At 38.5% G+C, this 16,093-nt stretch overlaps 11 non-coding genes across 11 annotated transcripts; all 11 read right to left on the reverse strand.

Annotated features, from left to right (window-relative positions):
- Nucleotides 1–1,255: 1,255 nt before the first annotated feature.
- TRNAD-GUC (transfer RNA aspartic acid (anticodon GUC)) lies at nt 1,256–1,327 on the reverse strand. The gene has a single exon. It is a non-coding gene; the product is annotated as a tRNA-Asp (tRNA).
- Nucleotides 1,328–2,698: 1,371 nt separating this feature from the next.
- On the reverse strand, nt 2,699–2,770 carry TRNAD-GUC (transfer RNA aspartic acid (anticodon GUC)). Its single transcript has one exon. It is a non-coding gene; the product is annotated as a tRNA-Asp (tRNA).
- A 1,366-nt stretch (nt 2,771–4,136) lies between these two features.
- TRNAD-GUC (transfer RNA aspartic acid (anticodon GUC)) lies at nt 4,137–4,208 on the reverse strand. The gene has a single exon. It is a non-coding gene; the product is annotated as a tRNA-Asp (tRNA).
- Nucleotides 4,209–5,579: 1,371 nt separating this feature from the next.
- TRNAD-GUC (transfer RNA aspartic acid (anticodon GUC)) lies at nt 5,580–5,651 on the reverse strand. The gene has a single exon. It is a non-coding gene; the product is annotated as a tRNA-Asp (tRNA).
- A 1,366-nt stretch (nt 5,652–7,017) lies between these two features.
- On the reverse strand, nt 7,018–7,089 carry TRNAD-GUC (transfer RNA aspartic acid (anticodon GUC)). Its single transcript has one exon. It is a non-coding gene; the product is annotated as a tRNA-Asp (tRNA).
- A 1,364-nt stretch (nt 7,090–8,453) lies between these two features.
- Nucleotides 8,454–8,525, reverse strand: TRNAD-GUC (transfer RNA aspartic acid (anticodon GUC)). The gene has a single exon. It is a non-coding gene; the product is annotated as a tRNA-Asp (tRNA).
- Nucleotides 8,526–9,891: 1,366 nt separating this feature from the next.
- On the reverse strand, nt 9,892–9,963 carry TRNAD-GUC (transfer RNA aspartic acid (anticodon GUC)). The gene has a single exon. It is a non-coding gene; the product is annotated as a tRNA-Asp (tRNA).
- A 1,364-nt stretch (nt 9,964–11,327) lies between these two features.
- TRNAD-GUC (transfer RNA aspartic acid (anticodon GUC)) lies at nt 11,328–11,399 on the reverse strand. The gene has a single exon. It is a non-coding gene; the product is annotated as a tRNA-Asp (tRNA).
- Nucleotides 11,400–12,765: 1,366 nt separating this feature from the next.
- Nucleotides 12,766–12,837, reverse strand: TRNAD-GUC (transfer RNA aspartic acid (anticodon GUC)). Its single transcript has one exon. It is a non-coding gene; the product is annotated as a tRNA-Asp (tRNA).
- Nucleotides 12,838–14,203: 1,366 nt separating this feature from the next.
- On the reverse strand, nt 14,204–14,275 carry TRNAD-GUC (transfer RNA aspartic acid (anticodon GUC)). Its single transcript has one exon. It is a non-coding gene; the product is annotated as a tRNA-Asp (tRNA).
- Nucleotides 14,276–15,641: 1,366 nt separating this feature from the next.
- Nucleotides 15,642–15,713, reverse strand: TRNAD-GUC (transfer RNA aspartic acid (anticodon GUC)). The gene has a single exon. It is a non-coding gene; the product is annotated as a tRNA-Asp (tRNA).
- Between the last annotated feature and the right edge of the window lie 380 nt (nt 15,714–16,093).

Consider the following 16,093-nt stretch of genomic DNA (forward strand, 5'->3'; position numbering starts at 1 on the left):
GCAAAAAGCCATAACTTTCTTTATTTTTCTGTAGATGTAGCCGCATGAGGGCTTGCTTTCTACAAGACAAGTTGTAGCTTTGAATTACACTAGCCATTTTACCATATCATGTACTATCATGTACATATATATATATGTCATTGTGATATATACAAAACCAACCACTAAAGCACTCCAGATAAATCAAAAAACCTTAGCGGAAACCCTTCAGTGCCGTCTTGTCATCCGACCCGTTCGCTCATTCCACTTGAAAAGAAGTATGAAATTAGTTATGTTCCATATGTCCCAAGAGATTGACCTTTTCTCTTTCCTCCTCAGAAACCTCACATCAGACCTGTCGCTGTCTGTAAGGCAATTTGCTGGTGAGGAAACCCTCCCACAGCTTAGTTAGTAAATGGAAGACCCAACTCACTGGACTTGGTTAAGGCGTTGGACTCGAAATCCAATGGGGTTTTCCCGCACAGGTTCAAATCCTGTTCACAGCGATGTATTTTATACAGAGAGTCAAGTTCTTTCAGAAAAAATTCACAAAAACATTGAGAAATATCCAAAACCAGTCTCTAAAACACTTTATTGCCATCCAAAACATGTTGCAACTAAGAAACTGCTGAATAAGAAGAAACCTACTTCAGACATAGACCTACTTGTGAAGGTGACCTTTAAGGAGCCATTCCCAGCCCGTACAGGGATCAAACCCCCAATTTTGGTTTTATTAACACCACGATTTGACCAACTGAGCTAACCGGCCATGTTTGTAGGATTAACCAATACAGGAAGGACTGGAAACATGCGCAAATGCAACCATTCTGTTTTTGTGGGATGAATTTTTCCCACATGTGGTGATTCTTGGTGGTACAGTGGCGGCAAAAAAAATCTTTACATTTGTGCAGTAAAAAAAAACTTTACGTGTAATATCCGCATCATGATTTCACTTCTTAAAAGTTCACACAATGAAGGAGATAATCAAAAACTATATAATAGCAAAGCTGGCTTAGTAAAATGTAAATATCAATACTAATTAATTAAAATACTAATTGTAACGAAATATCCACAATAAAACACTTGAACGTTAAGATTTTGTGGTTTCGTTGAAGTTGTAAAGATTTTTTTTGCCGCCACTGTAGATGCCTCTGTAATGAGTGACAATCAAACAATAAAATATAAACAGCTTGTGAATAAAAATATATTGTTGGAAGAATTAAGTTTTCGTTCCAGAGTTCCAGAGTCCAGAGTCCAGAGTAAGAATATAATAAATCTCCCCGTCAGGGAATCGAACCCTGGTCTCCCGCGTGACAGGCGGGAATACTTGCCACTATACTAACGAGGATTGGTTGCGTCTTGTCCTCTGACACCACATGACTAGAAAGTAAACATGAGGTATGTGAGTGATGATGTGAACCACTGTGGGCTCTGCTCATTTTCCATTTTTGCGCTTTCATTTGTGCAAAAAGCCATAACTTTCTTTATTTTTCTGTAGATGTAGCCGCATGAGGGCTTGCTTTCTACAAGACAAGTTGTAGCTTTGAATTACACTAGCCATTTTACCATATCATGTACTATCATGTACATATATATATATGTCATTGTGATATATACAAAACCAACCACTAAAGCACTCCAGATAAATCAAAAAACCTTAGCGGAAACCCTTCAGTGCCGTCTTGTCATCCGACCCGTTCGCTCATTCCACTTGAAAAGAAGTATGAAATTAGTTATGTTCCATATGTCCCAAGAGATTGACCTTTTCTCTTTCCTCCTCAGAAACCTCACATCAGACCTGTCGCTGTCTGTAAGGCAATTTGCTGGTGAGGAAACCCTCCCACAGCTTAGTTAGTAAATGGAAGACCCAACTCACTGGACTTGGTTAAGGCGTTGGACTCGAAATCCAATGGGGTTTTCCCGCACAGGTTCAAATCCTGTTCACAGCGATGTATTTTATACAGAGAGTCAAGTTCTTTCAGAAAAAATTCACAAAAACATTGAGAAATATCCAAAACCAGTCTCTAAAACACTTTATTGCCATCCAAAACATGTTGCAACTAAGAAACTGCTGAATAAGAAGAAACCTACTTCAGACATAGACCTACTTGTGAAGGTGACCTTTAAGGAGCCATTCCCAGCCCGTACAGGGATCAAACCCCCAATTTTGGTTTTATTAACACCACGATTTGACCAACTGAGCTAACCGGCCATGTTTGTAGGATTAACCAATACAGGAAGGACTGGAAACATGCGCAAATGCAACCATTCTGTTTTTGTGGGATGAATTTTTCCCACATGTGGTGATTCTTGGTGGTACAGTGGCGGCAAAAAAAATCTTTACATTTGTGCAGTAAAAAAAAACTTTACGTGTAATATCCGCATCATGATTTCACTTCTTAAAAGTTCACACAATGAAGGAGATAATCAAAAACTATATAATAGCAAAGCTGGCTTAGTAAAATGTAAATATCAATACTAATTAATTAAAATACTAATTGTAACGAAATATCCACAATAAAACACTTGAACGTTAAGATTTTGTGGTTTCGTTGAAGTTGTAAAGATTTTTTTTGCCGGCACTGTAGATGCCTCTGTAATGAGTGACAATCAAACAATAAAATATAAACAGCTTGTGAATAAAAATATATTGTTGGAAGAATTAAGTTTTCGTTCCAGAGTTCCAGAGTCCAGAGTCCAGAGTAAGAATATAATAAATCTCCCCGTCAGGGAATCGAACCCTGGTCTCCCGCGTGACAGGCGGGGATACTTGCCACTATACTAACGAGGATTGGTTGCGTCTTGTCCTCTGACACCACATGACTAGAAAGTAAACATGAGGTATGTGAGTGATGATGTGAACCACTGTGGGCTCTGCTCATTTTCCATTTTTGCGCTTTCATTTGTGCAAAAAGCCATAACTTTCTTTATTTTTCTGTAGATGTAGCCGCATGAGGGCTTGCTTTCTACAAGACAAGTTGTAGCTTTGAATTACACTAGCCATTTTACCATATCATGTACTATCATGTACATATATATATATGTCATTGTGATATATACAAAACCAACCACTAAAGCACTCCAGATAAATCAAAAAACCTTAGCGGAAACCCTTCAGTGCCGTCTTGTCATCCGACCCGTTCGCTCATTCCACTTGAAAAGAAGTATGAAATTAGTTATGTTCCATATGTCCCAAGAGATTGACCTTTTCTCTTTCCTCCTCAGAAACCTCACATCAGACCTGTCGCTGTCTGTAAGGCAATTTGCTGGTGAGGAAACCCTCCCACAGCTTAGTTAGTAAATGGAAGACCCAACTCACTGGACTTGGTTAAGGCGTTGGACTCGAAATCCAATGGGGTTTTCCCGCACAGGTTCAAATCCTGTTCACAGCGATGTATTTTATACAGAGAGAGTCAAGTTCTTTCAGAAAAAATTCACAAAAACATTGAGAAATATCCAAAACCAGTCTCTAAAACACTTTATTGCCATCCAAAACATGTTGCAACTAAGAAACTGCTGAATAAGAAGAAACCTACTTCAGACATAGACCTACTTGTGAAGGTGACCTTTAAGGAGCCATTCCCAGCCCGTACAGGGATCAAACCCCCAATTTTGGTTTTATTAACACCACGATTTGACCAACTGAGCTAACCGGCCATGTTTGTAGGATTAACCAATACAGGAAGGACTGGAAACATGCGCAAATGCAACCATTCTGTTTTTGTGGGATGAATTTTTCCCACATGTGGTGATTCTTGGTGGTACAGTGGCGGCAAAAAAAATCTTTACATTTGTGCAGTAAAAAAAAACTTTACGTGTAATATCCGCATCATGATTTCACTTCTTAAAAGTTCACACAATGAAGGAGATAATCAAAAACTATATAATAGCAAAGCTGGCTTAGTAAAATGTAAATATCAATACTAATTAATTAAAATACTAATTGTAACGAAATATCCACAATAAAACACTTGAACGTTAAGATTTTGTGGTTTCGTTGAAGTTGTAAAGATTTTTTTTGCCGCCACTGTAGATGCCTCTGTAATGAGTGACAATCAAACAATAAAATATAAACAGCTTGTGAATAAAAATATATTGTTGGAAGAATTAAGTTTTCGTTCCAGAGTTCCAGAGTCCAGAGTAAGAATATAATAAATCTCCCCGTCAGGGAATCGAACCCTGGTCTCCCGCGTGACAGGCGGGGATACTTGCCACTATACTAACGAGGATTGGTTGCGTCTTGTCCTCTGACACCACATGACTAGAAAGTAAACATGAGGTATGTGAGTGATGATGTGAACCACTGTGGGCTCTGCTCATTTTCCATTTTTGCGCTTTCATTTGTGCAAAAAGCCATAACTTTCTTTATTTTTCTGTAGATGTAGCCGCATGAGGGCTTGCTTTCTACAAGACAAGTTGTAGCTTTGAATTACACTAGCCATTTTACCATATCATGTACTATCATGTACATATATATATATGTCATTGTGATATATACAAAACCAACCACTAAAGCACTCCAGATAAATCAAAAAACCTTAGCGGAAACCCTTCAGTGCCGTCTTGTCATCCGACCCGTTCGCTCATTCCACTTGAAAAGAAGTATGAAATTAGTTATGTTCCATATGTCCCAAGAGATTGACCTTTTCTCTTTCCTCCTCAGAAACCTCACATCAGACCTGTCGCTGTCTGTAAGGCAATTTGCTGGTGAGGAAACCCTCCCACAGCTTAGTTAGTAAATGGAAGACCCAACTCACTGGACTTGGTTAAGGCGTTGGACTCGAAATCCAATGGGGTTTTCCCGCACAGGTTCAAATCCTGTTCACAGCGATGTATTTTATACAGAGAGTCAAGTTCTTTCAGAAAAAATTCACAAAAACATTGAGAAATATCCAAAACCAGTCTCTAAAACACTTTATTGCCATCCAAAACATGTTGCAACTAAGAAACTGCTGAATAAGAAGAAACCTACTTCAGACATAGACCTACTTGTGAAGGTGACCTTTAAGGAGCCATTCCCAGCCCGTACAGGGATCAAACCCCCAATTTTGGTTTTATTAACACCACGATTTGACCAACTGAGCTAACCGGCCATGTTTGTAGGATTAACCAATACAGGAAGGACTGGAAACATGCGCAAATGCAACCATTCTGTTTTTGTGGGATGAATTTTTCCCACATGTGGTGATTCTTGGTGGTACAGTGGCGGCAAAAAAAATCTTTACATTTGTGCAGTAAAAAAAAACTTTACGTGTAATATCCGCATCATGATTTCACTTCTTAAAAGTTCACACAATGAAGGAGATAATCAAAAACTATATAATAGCAAAGCTGGCTTAGTAAAATGTAAATATCAATACTAATTAATTAAAATACTAATTGTAACGAAATATCCACAATAAAACACTTGAACGTTAAGATTTTGTGGTTTCGTTGAAGTTGTAAAGATTTTTTTTGCCGGCACTGTAGATGCCTCTGTAATGAGTGACAATCAAACAATAAAATATAAACAGCTTGTGAATAAAAATATATTGTTGGAAGAATTAAGTTTTCGTTCCAGAGTTCCAGAGTCCAGAGTCCAGAGTAAGAATATAATAAATCTCCCCGTCAGGGAATCGAACCCTGGTCTCCCGCGTGACAGGCGGGGATACTTGCCACTATACTAACGAGGATTGGTTGCGTCTTGTCCTCTGACACCACATGACTAGAAAGTAAACATGAGGTATGTGAGTGATGATGTGAACCACTGTGGGCTCTGCTCATTTTCCATTTTTGCGCTTTCATTTGTGCAAAAAGCCATAACTTTCTTTATTTTTCTGTAGATGTAGCCGCATGAGGGCTTGCTTTCTACAAGACAAGTTGTAGCTTTGAATTACACTAGCCATTTTACCATATCATGTACTATCATGTACATATATATATATGTCATTGTGATATATACAAAACCAACCACTAAAGCACTCCAGATAAATCAAAAAACCTTAGCGGAAACCCTTCAGTGCCGTCTTGTCATCCGACCCGTTCGCTCATTCCACTTGAAAAGAAGTATGAAATTAGTTATGTTCCATATGTCCCAAGAGATTGACCTTTTCTCTTTCCTCCTCAGAAACCTCACATCAGACCTGTCGCTGTCTGTAAGGCAATTTGCTGGTGAGGAAACCCTCCCACAGCTTAGTTAGTAAATGGAAGACCCAACTCACTGGACTTGGTTAAGGCGTTGGACTCGAAATCCAATGGGGTTTTCCCGCACAGGTTCAAATCCTGTTCACAGCGATGTATTTTATACAGAGAGAGTCAAGTTCTTTCAGAAAAAATTCACAAAAACATTGAGAAATATCCAAAACCAGTCTCTAAAACACTTTATTGCCATCCAAAACATGTTGCAACTAAGAAACTGCTGAATAAGAAGAAACCTACTTCAGACATAGACCTACTTGTGAAGGTGACCTTTAAGGAGCCATTCCCAGCCCGTACAGGGATCAAACCCCCAATTTTGGTTTTATTAACACCACGATTTGACCAACTGAGCTAACCGGCCATGTTTGTAGGATTAACCAATACAGGAAGGACTGGAAACATGCGCAAATGCAACCATTCTGTTTTTGTGGGATGAATTTTTCCCACATGTGGTGATTCTTGGTGGTACAGTGGCGGCAAAAAAAATCTTTACATTTGTGCAGTAAAAAAAAACTTTACGTGTAATATCCGCATCATGATTTCACTTCTTAAAAGTTCACACAATGAAGGAGATAATCAAAAACTATATAATAGCAAAGCTGGCTTAGTAAAATGTAAATATCAATACTAATTAATTAAAATACTAATTGTAACGAAATATCCACAATAAAACACTTGAACGTTAAGATTTTGTGGTTTCGTTGAAGTTGTAAAGATTTTTTTTGCCGCCACTGTAGATGCCTCTGTAATGAGTGACAATCAAACAATAAAATATAAACAGCTTGTGAATAAAAATATATTGTTGGAAGAATTAAGTTTTCGTTCCAGAGTTCCAGAGTCCAGAGTAAGAATATAATAAATCTCCCCGTCAGGGAATCGAACCCTGGTCTCCCGCGTGACAGGCGGGGATACTTGCCACTATACTAACGAGGATTGGTTGCGTCTTGTCCTCTGACACCACATGACTAGAAAGTAAACATGAGGTATGTGAGTGATGATGTGAACCACTGTGGGCTCTGCTCATTTTCCATTTTTGCGCTTTCATTTGTGCAAAAAGCCATAACTTTCTTTATTTTTCTGTAGATGTAGCCGCATGAGGGCTTGCTTTCTACAAGACAAGTTGTAGCTTTGAATTACACTAGCCATTTTACCATATCATGTACTATCATGTACATATATATATATGTCATTGTGATATATACAAAACCAACCACTAAAGCACTCCAGATAAATCAAAAAACCTTAGCGGAAACCCTTCAGTGCCGTCTTGTCATCCGACCCGTTCGCTCATTCCACTTGAAAAGAAGTATGAAATTAGTTATGTTCCATATGTCCCAAGAGATTGACCTTTTCTCTTTCCTCCTCAGAAACCTCACATCAGACCTGTCGCTGTCTGTAAGGCAATTTGCTGGTGAGGAAACCCTCCCACAGCTTAGTTAGTAAATGGAAGACCCAACTCACTGGACTTGGTTAAGGCGTTGGACTCGAAATCCAATGGGGTTTTCCCGCACAGGTTCAAATCCTGTTCACAGCGATGTATTTTATACAGAGAGTCAAGTTCTTTCAGAAAAAATTCACAAAAACATTGAGAAATATCCAAAACCAGTCTCTAAAACACTTTATTGCCATCCAAAACATGTTGCAACTAAGAAACTGCTGAATAAGAAGAAACCTACTTCAGACATAGACCTACTTGTGAAGGTGACCTTTAAGGAGCCATTCCCAGCCCGTACAGGGATCAAACCCCCAATTTTGGTTTTATTAACACCACGATTTGACCAACTGAGCTAACCGGCCATGTTTGTAGGATTAACCAATACAGGAAGGACTGGAAACATGCGCAAATGCAACCATTCTGTTTTTGTGGGATGAATTTTTCCCACATGTGGTGATTCTTGGTGGTACAGTGGCGGCAAAAAAAATCTTTACATTTGTGCAGTAAAAAAAAACTTTACGTGTAATATCCGCATCATGATTTCACTTCTTAAAAGTTCACACAATGAAGGAGATAATCAAAAACTATATAATAGCAAAGCTGGCTTAGTAAAATGTAAATATCAATACTAATTAATTAAAATACTAATTGTAACGAAATATCCACAATAAAACACTTGAACGTTAAGATTTTGTGGTTTCGTTGAAGTTGTAAAGATTTTTTTTGCCGGCACTGTAGATGCCTCTGTAATGAGTGACAATCAAACAATAAAATATAAACAGCTTGTGAATAAAAATATATTGTTGGAAGAATTAAGTTTTCGTTCCAGAGTTCCAGAGTCCAGAGTAAGAATATAATAAATCTCCCCGTCAGGGAATCGAACCCTGGTCTCCCGCGTGACAGGCGGGGATACTTGCCACTATACTAACGAGGATTGGTTGCGTCTTGTCCTCTGACACCACATGACTAGAAAGTAAACATGAGGTATGTGAGTGATGATGTGAACCACTGTGGGCTCTGCTCATTTTCCATTTTTGCGCTTTCATTTGTGCAAAAAGCCATAACTTTCTTTATTTTTCTGTAGATGTAGCCGCATGAGGGCTTGCTTTCTACAAGACAAGTTGTAGCTTTGAATTACACTAGCCATTTTACCATATCATGTACTATCATGTACATATATATATATGTCATTGTGATATATACAAAACCAACCACTAAAGCACTCCAGATAAATCAAAAAACCTTAGCGGAAACCCTTCAGTGCCGTCTTGTCATCCGACCCGTTCGCTCATTCCACTTGAAAAGAAGTATGAAATTAGTTATGTTCCATATGTCCCAAGAGATTGACCTTTTCTCTTTCCTCCTCAGAAACCTCACATCAGACCTGTCGCTGTCTGTAAGGCAATTTGCTGGTGAGGAAACCCTCCCACAGCTTAGTTAGTAAATGGAAGACCCAACTCACTGGACTTGGTTAAGGCGTTGGACTCGAAATCCAATGGGGTTTTCCCGCACAGGTTCAAATCCTGTTCACAGCGATGTATTTTATACAGAGAGAGTCAAGTTCTTTCAGAAAAAATTCACAAAAACATTGAGAAATATCCAAAACCAGTCTCTAAAACACTTTATTGCCATCCAAAACATGTTGCAACTAAGAAACTGCTGAATAAGAAGAAACCTACTTCAGACATAGACCTACTTGTGAAGGTGACCTTTAAGGAGCCATTCCCAGCCCGTACAGGGATCAAACCCCCAATTTTGGTTTTATTAACACCACGATTTGACCAACTGAGCTAACCGGCCATGTTTGTAGGATTAACCAATACAGGAAGGACTGGAAACATGCGCAAATGCAACCATTCTGTTTTTGTGGGATGAATTTTTCCCACATGTGGTGATTCTTGGTGGTACAGTGGCGGCAAAAAAAATCTTTACATTTGTGCAGTAAAAAAAAACTTTACGTGTAATATCCGCATCATGATTTCACTTCTTAAAAGTTCACACAATGAAGGAGATAATCAAAAACTATATAATAGCAAAGCTGGCTTAGTAAAATGTAAATATCAATACTAATTAATTAAAATACTAATTGTAACGAAATATCCACAATAAAACACTTGAACGTTAAGATTTTGTGGTTTCGTTGAAGTTGTAAAGATTTTTTTTGCCGCCACTGTAGATGCCTCTGTAATGAGTGACAATCAAACAATAAAATATAAACAGCTTGTGAATAAAAATATATTGTTGGAAGAATTAAGTTTTCGTTCCAGAGTTCCAGAGTCCAGAGTAAGAATATAATAAATCTCCCCGTCAGGGAATCGAACCCTGGTCTCCCGCGTGACAGGCGGGGATACTTGCCACTATACTAACGAGGATTGGTTGCGTCTTGTCCTCTGACACCACATGACTAGAAAGTAAACATGAGGTATGTGAGTGATGATGTGAACCACTGTGGGCTCTGCTCATTTTCCATTTTTGCGCTTTCATTTGTGCAAAAAGCCATAACTTTCTTTATTTTTCTGTAGATGTAGCCGCATGAGGGCTTGCTTTCTACAAGACAAGTTGTAGCTTTGAATTACACTAGCCATTTTACCATATCATGTACTATCATGTACATATATATATATGTCATTGTGATATATACAAAACCAACCACTAAAGCACTCCAGATAAATCAAAAAACCTTAGCGGAAACCCTTCAGTGCCGTCTTGTCATCCGACCCGTTCGCTCATTCCACTTGAAAAGAAGTATGAAATTAGTTATGTTCCATATGTCCCAAGAGATTGACCTTTTCTCTTTCCTCCTCAGAAACCTCACATCAGACCTGTCGCTGTCTGTAAGGCAATTTGCTGGTGAGGAAACCCTCCCACAGCTTAGTTAGTAAATGGAAGACCCAACTCACTGGACTTGGTTAAGGCGTTGGACTCGAAATCCAATGGGGTTTTCCCGCACAGGTTCAAATCCTGTTCACAGCGATGTATTTTATACAGAGAGTCAAGTTCTTACAGAAAAAATTCACAAAAACATTGAGAAATATCCAAAACCAGTCTCTAAAACACTTTATTGCCATCCAAAACATGTTGCAACTAAGAAACTGCTGAATAAGAAGAAACCTACTTCAGACATAGACCTACTTGTGAAGGTGACCTTTAAGGAGCCATTCCCAGCCCGTACAGGGATCAAACCCCCAATTTTGGTTTTATTAACACCACGATTTGACCAACTGAGCTAACCGGCCATGTTTGTAGGATTAACCAATACAGGAAGGACTGGAAACATGCGCAAATGCAACCATTCTGTTTTTGTGGGATGAATTTTTCCCACATGTGGTGATTCTTGGTGGTACAGTGGCGGCAAAAAAAATCTTTACATTTGTGCAGTAAAAAAAAACTTTACGTGTAATATCCGCATCATGATTTCACTTCTTAAAAGTTCACACAATGAAGGAGATAATCAAAAACTATATAATAGCAAAGCTGGCTTAGTAAAATGTAAATATCAATACTAATTAATTAAAATACTAATTGTAACGAAATATCCACAATAAAACACTTGAACGTTAAGATTTTGTGGTTTCGTTGAAGTTGTAAAGATTTTTTTTGCCGGCACTGTAGATGCCTCTGTAATGAGTGACAATCAAACAATAAAATATAAACAGCTTGTGAATAAAAATATATTGTTGGAAGAATTAAGTTTTCGTTCCAGAGTTCCAGAGTCCAGAGTAAGAATATAATAAATCTCCCCGTCAGGGAATCGAACCCTGGTCTCCCGCGTGACAGGCGGGGATACTTGCCACTATACTAACGAGGATTGGTTGCGTCTTGTCCTCTGACACCACATGACTAGAAAGTAAACATGAGGTATGTGAGTGATGATGTGAACCACTGTGGGCTCTGCTCATTTTCCATTTTTGCGCTTTCATTTGTGCAAAAAGCCATAACTTTCTTTATTTTTCTGTAGATGTAGCCGCATGAGGGCTTGCTTTCTACAAGACAAGTGGTAGCTTTGAATTACACTAGCCATTTTACCATATCATGTACTATCATGTACATATATATATATGTCATTGTGATATATACAAAACCAACCACTAAAGCACTCCAGATAAATCAAAAAACCTTAGCGGAAACCCTTCAGTGCCGTCTTGTCATCCGACCCGTTCGCTCATTCCACTTGAAAAGAAGTATGAAATTAGTTATGTTCCATATGTCCCAAGAGATTGACCTTTTCTCTTTCCTCCTCAGAAACCTCACATCAGACCTGTCGCTGTCTGTAAGGCAATTTGCTGGTGAGGAAACCCTCCCACAGCTTAGTTAGTAAATGGAAGACCCAACTCACTGGACTTGGTTAAGGCGTTGGACTCGAAATCCAATGGGGTTTTCCCGCACAGGTTCAAATCCTGTTCACAGCGATGTATTTTATACAGAGAGAGTCAAGTTCTTTCAGAAAAAATTCACAAAAACATTGAGAAATATCCAAAACCAGTCTCTAAAACACTTTATTGCCATCCAAAACATGTTGCAACTAAGAAACTGCTGAATAAGAAGAAACCTACTTCAGACATAGACCTACTTGTGAAGGTGACCTTTAAGGAGCCATTCCCAGCCCGTACAGGGATCAAACCCCCAATTTTGGTTTTATTAACACCACGATTTGACCAACTGAGCTAACCGGCCATGTTTGTAGGATTAACCAATACAGGAAGGACTGGAAACATGCGCAAATGCAACCATTCTGTTTTTGTGGGATGAATTTTTCCCACATGTGGTGATTCTTGGTGGTACAGTGGCGGCAAAAAAAATCTTTACATTTGTGCAGTAAAAAAAAACTTTACGTGTAATATCCGCATCATGATTTCACTTCTTAAAAGTTCACACAATGAAGGAGATAATCAAAAACTATATAATAGCAAAGCTGGCTTAGTAAAATGTAAATATCAATACTAATTAATTAAAATACTAATTGTAACGAAATATCCACAATAAAACACTTGAACGTTAAGATTTTGTGGTTTCGTTGAAGTTGTAAAGATTTTTTTTGCCGGCACTGTAGATGCCTCTGTAATGAGTGACAATCAAACAATAAAATATAAACAGCTTGTGAATAAAAATATATTGTTGGAAGAATTAAGTTTTCGTTCCAGAGTTCCAGAGTCCAGAGTAAGAATATAATAAATCTCCCCGTCAGGGAATCGAACCCTGGTCTCCCGCGTGACAGGCGGGGATACTTGCCACTATACTAACGAGGATTGGTTGCGTCTTGTCCTCTGACACCACATGACTAGAAAGTAAACATGAGGTATGTGAGTGATGATGTGAACCACTGTGGGCTCTGCTCATTTTCCATTTTTGCGCTTTCATTTGTGCAAAAAGCCATAACTTTCTTTATTTTTCTGTAGATGTAGCCGCATGAGGGCTTGCTTTCTACAAGACAAGTGGTAGCTTTGAATTACACTAGCCATTTTACCATATCATGTACTATCATGTACATATATATATATGTCATTGTGATATATACAAAACCAACCACTAAAGCACTCCAGATAAATCAAAAAACCTTAGCGGAAACCCTTCAGTGCCGTCTTGTCATCCGACCCGTTCGCTCATTCCACTTGAAAAGAAGTATGAAATTAGTTATGTTCCATATGTCCCAAGAGATTGACCTTTTCTCTTTCCTCCTCAGAAACCTCACATCAGACCTGTCGCTGTCTGTAAGGCAATTTGCTGGTGAGGAAACCCTCCCACAGCTTAGTTAGTAAATGGAAGACCCAACTCACTGGACTTGGTTAAGGCGTTGGACTCGAAATCCAATGGGGTTTTCCCGCACAGGTTCAAATCCTGTTCACAGCGATGTATTTTATACAGAGAGAGTCAAGTTCTTTCAGAAAAAATTCACAAAAACATTGAGAAATATCCAAAACCAGTCTCTAAAACACTTTATTGCCATCCAAAACATGTTGCAACTAAGAAACTGCTGAATAAGAAGAAACCTACTTCAGACATAGACCTACTTGTGAAGGTGACCTTTAAGGAGCCATTCCCAGCCCGTACAGGGATCAAACCCCCAATTTTGGTTTTATTAACACCACGATTTGACCAACTGAGCTAACCGGCCATGTTTGTAGGATTAACCAATACAGGAAGGACTGGAAACATGCGCAAATGCAACCATTCTGTTTTTGTGGGATGAATTTTTCCCACATGTGGTGATTCTTGGTGGTACAGTGGCGGCAAAAAAAATCTTTACATTTGTGCAGTAAAAAAAAACTTTACGTGTAATATCCGCATCATGATTTCACTTCTTAAAAGTTCACACAATGAAGGAGATAATCAAAAACTATATAATAGCAAAGCTGGCTTAGTAAAATGTAAATATCAATACTAATTAATTAAAATACTAATTGTAACGAAATATCCACAATAAAACACTTGAACGTTAAGATTTTGTGGTTTCGTTGAAGTTGTAAAGATTTTTTTTGCCGGCACTGTAGATGCCTCTGTAATGAGTGACAATCAAACAATAAAATATAAACAGCTTGTGAATAAAAATATATTGTTGGAAGAATTAAGTTTTCGTTCCAGAGTTCCAGAGTCCAGAGTAAGAATATAATAAATCTCCCCGTCAGGGAATCGAACCCTGGTCTCCCGCGTGACAGGCGGGGATACTTGCCACTATACTAACGAGGATTGGTTGCGTCTTGTCCTCTGACACCACATGACTAGAAAGTAAACATGAGGTATGTGAGTGATGATGTGAACCACTGTGGGCTCTGCTCATTTTCCATTTTTGCGCTTTCATTTGTGCAAAAAGCCATAACTTTCTTTATTTTTCTGTAGATGTAGCCGCATGAGGGCTTGCTTTCTACAAGACAAGTTGTAGCTTTGAATTACACTAGCCATTTTACCATATCATGTACTATCATGTACATATATATATATGTCATTGTGATATATACAAAACCAACCACTAAAGCACTCCAGATAAATCAAAAAACCTTAGCGGAAACCCTTCAGTGCCGTCTTGTCATCCGACCCGTTCGCTCATTCCACTTGAAAAGAAGTATGAAATTAGTTATGTTCCATATGTCCCAAGAGATTGACCTTTTCTCTTTCCTCCTCAGAAACCTCACATCAGACCTGTCGCTGTCTGTAAGGCAATTTGCTGGTGAGGAAACCCTCCCACAGCTTAGTTAGTAAATGGAAGACCCAACTCACTGGACTTGGTTAAGGCGTTGGACTCGAAATCCAATGGGGTTTTCCCGCACAGGTTCAAATCCTGTTCACAGCGATGTATTTTATACAGAGAGAGTCAAGTTCTTTCAGAAAAAATTCACAAAAACATTGAGAAATATCCAAAACCAGTCTCTAAAACACTTTATTGCCATCCAAAACATGTTGCAACTAAGAAACTGCTGAATAAGAAGAAACCTACTTCAGACATAGACCTACTTGTGAAGGTGACCTTTAAGGAGCCATTCCCAGCCCGTACAGGGATCAAACCCCCAATTTTGGTTTTATTAACACCACGATTTGACCAACTGAGCTAACCGGCCATGTTTGTAGGATTAACCAATACAGGAAGGACTGGAAACATGCGCAAATGCAACCATTCTGTTTTTGTGGGATGAATTTTTCCCACATGTGGTGATTCTTGGTGGTACAGTGGCGGCAAAAAAAATCTTTACATTTGTGCAGTAAAAAAAAACTTTACGTGTAATATCCGCATCATGATTTCACTTCTTAAAAGTTCACACAATGAAGGAGATAATCAAAAACTATATAATAGCAAAGCTGGCTTAGTAAAATGTAAATATCAATACTAATTAATTAAAATACTAATTGTAACGAAATATCCACAATAAAACACTTGAACGTTAAGATTTTGTGGTTTCGTTGAAGTTGTAAAGATTTTTTTTGCCGGCACTGTAGATGCCTCTGTAATGAGTGACAATCAAACAATAAAATATAAACAGCTTGTGAATAAAAATATATTGTTGGAAGAATTAAGTTTTCGTTCCAGAGTTCCAGAGTCCAGAGTAAGAATATAATAAATCTCCCCGTCAGGGAATCGAACCCTGGTCTCCCGCGTGACAGGCGGGGATACTTGCCACTATACTAACGAGGATTGGTTGCGTCTTGTCCTCTGACACCACATGACTAGAAAGTAAACATGAGGTATGTGAGTGATGATGTGAACCACTGTGGGCTCTGCTCATTTTCCATTTTTGCGCTTTCATTTGTGCAAAAAGCCATAACTTTCTTTATTTTTCTGTAGATGTAGCCGCATGAGGGCTTGCTTTCTACAAGACAAGTGGTAGCTTTGAATTACACTAGCCATTTTACCATATCATGTACTATCATGTACATATATATATATGTCATTGTGATATATACAAAACCAACCACTAAAGCACTCCAGATAAATCAAAAAACCTTAGCGGAAACCCTTCAGTGCCGTCTTGTCATCCGACCCGTTCGCTCATTCCACTTGAAAAGAAGTATGAA

Source organism: Phyllobates terribilis, unplaced genomic scaffold, assembly GCF_046119375.1.
Source record: "Phyllobates terribilis strain yellow unplaced genomic scaffold, ASM4611937v1 Scaffold_11__3_contigs__length_659146591, whole genome shotgun sequence".
Taxonomy (NCBI): domain Eukaryota; kingdom Metazoa; phylum Chordata; class Amphibia; order Anura; family Dendrobatidae; genus Phyllobates; species Phyllobates terribilis.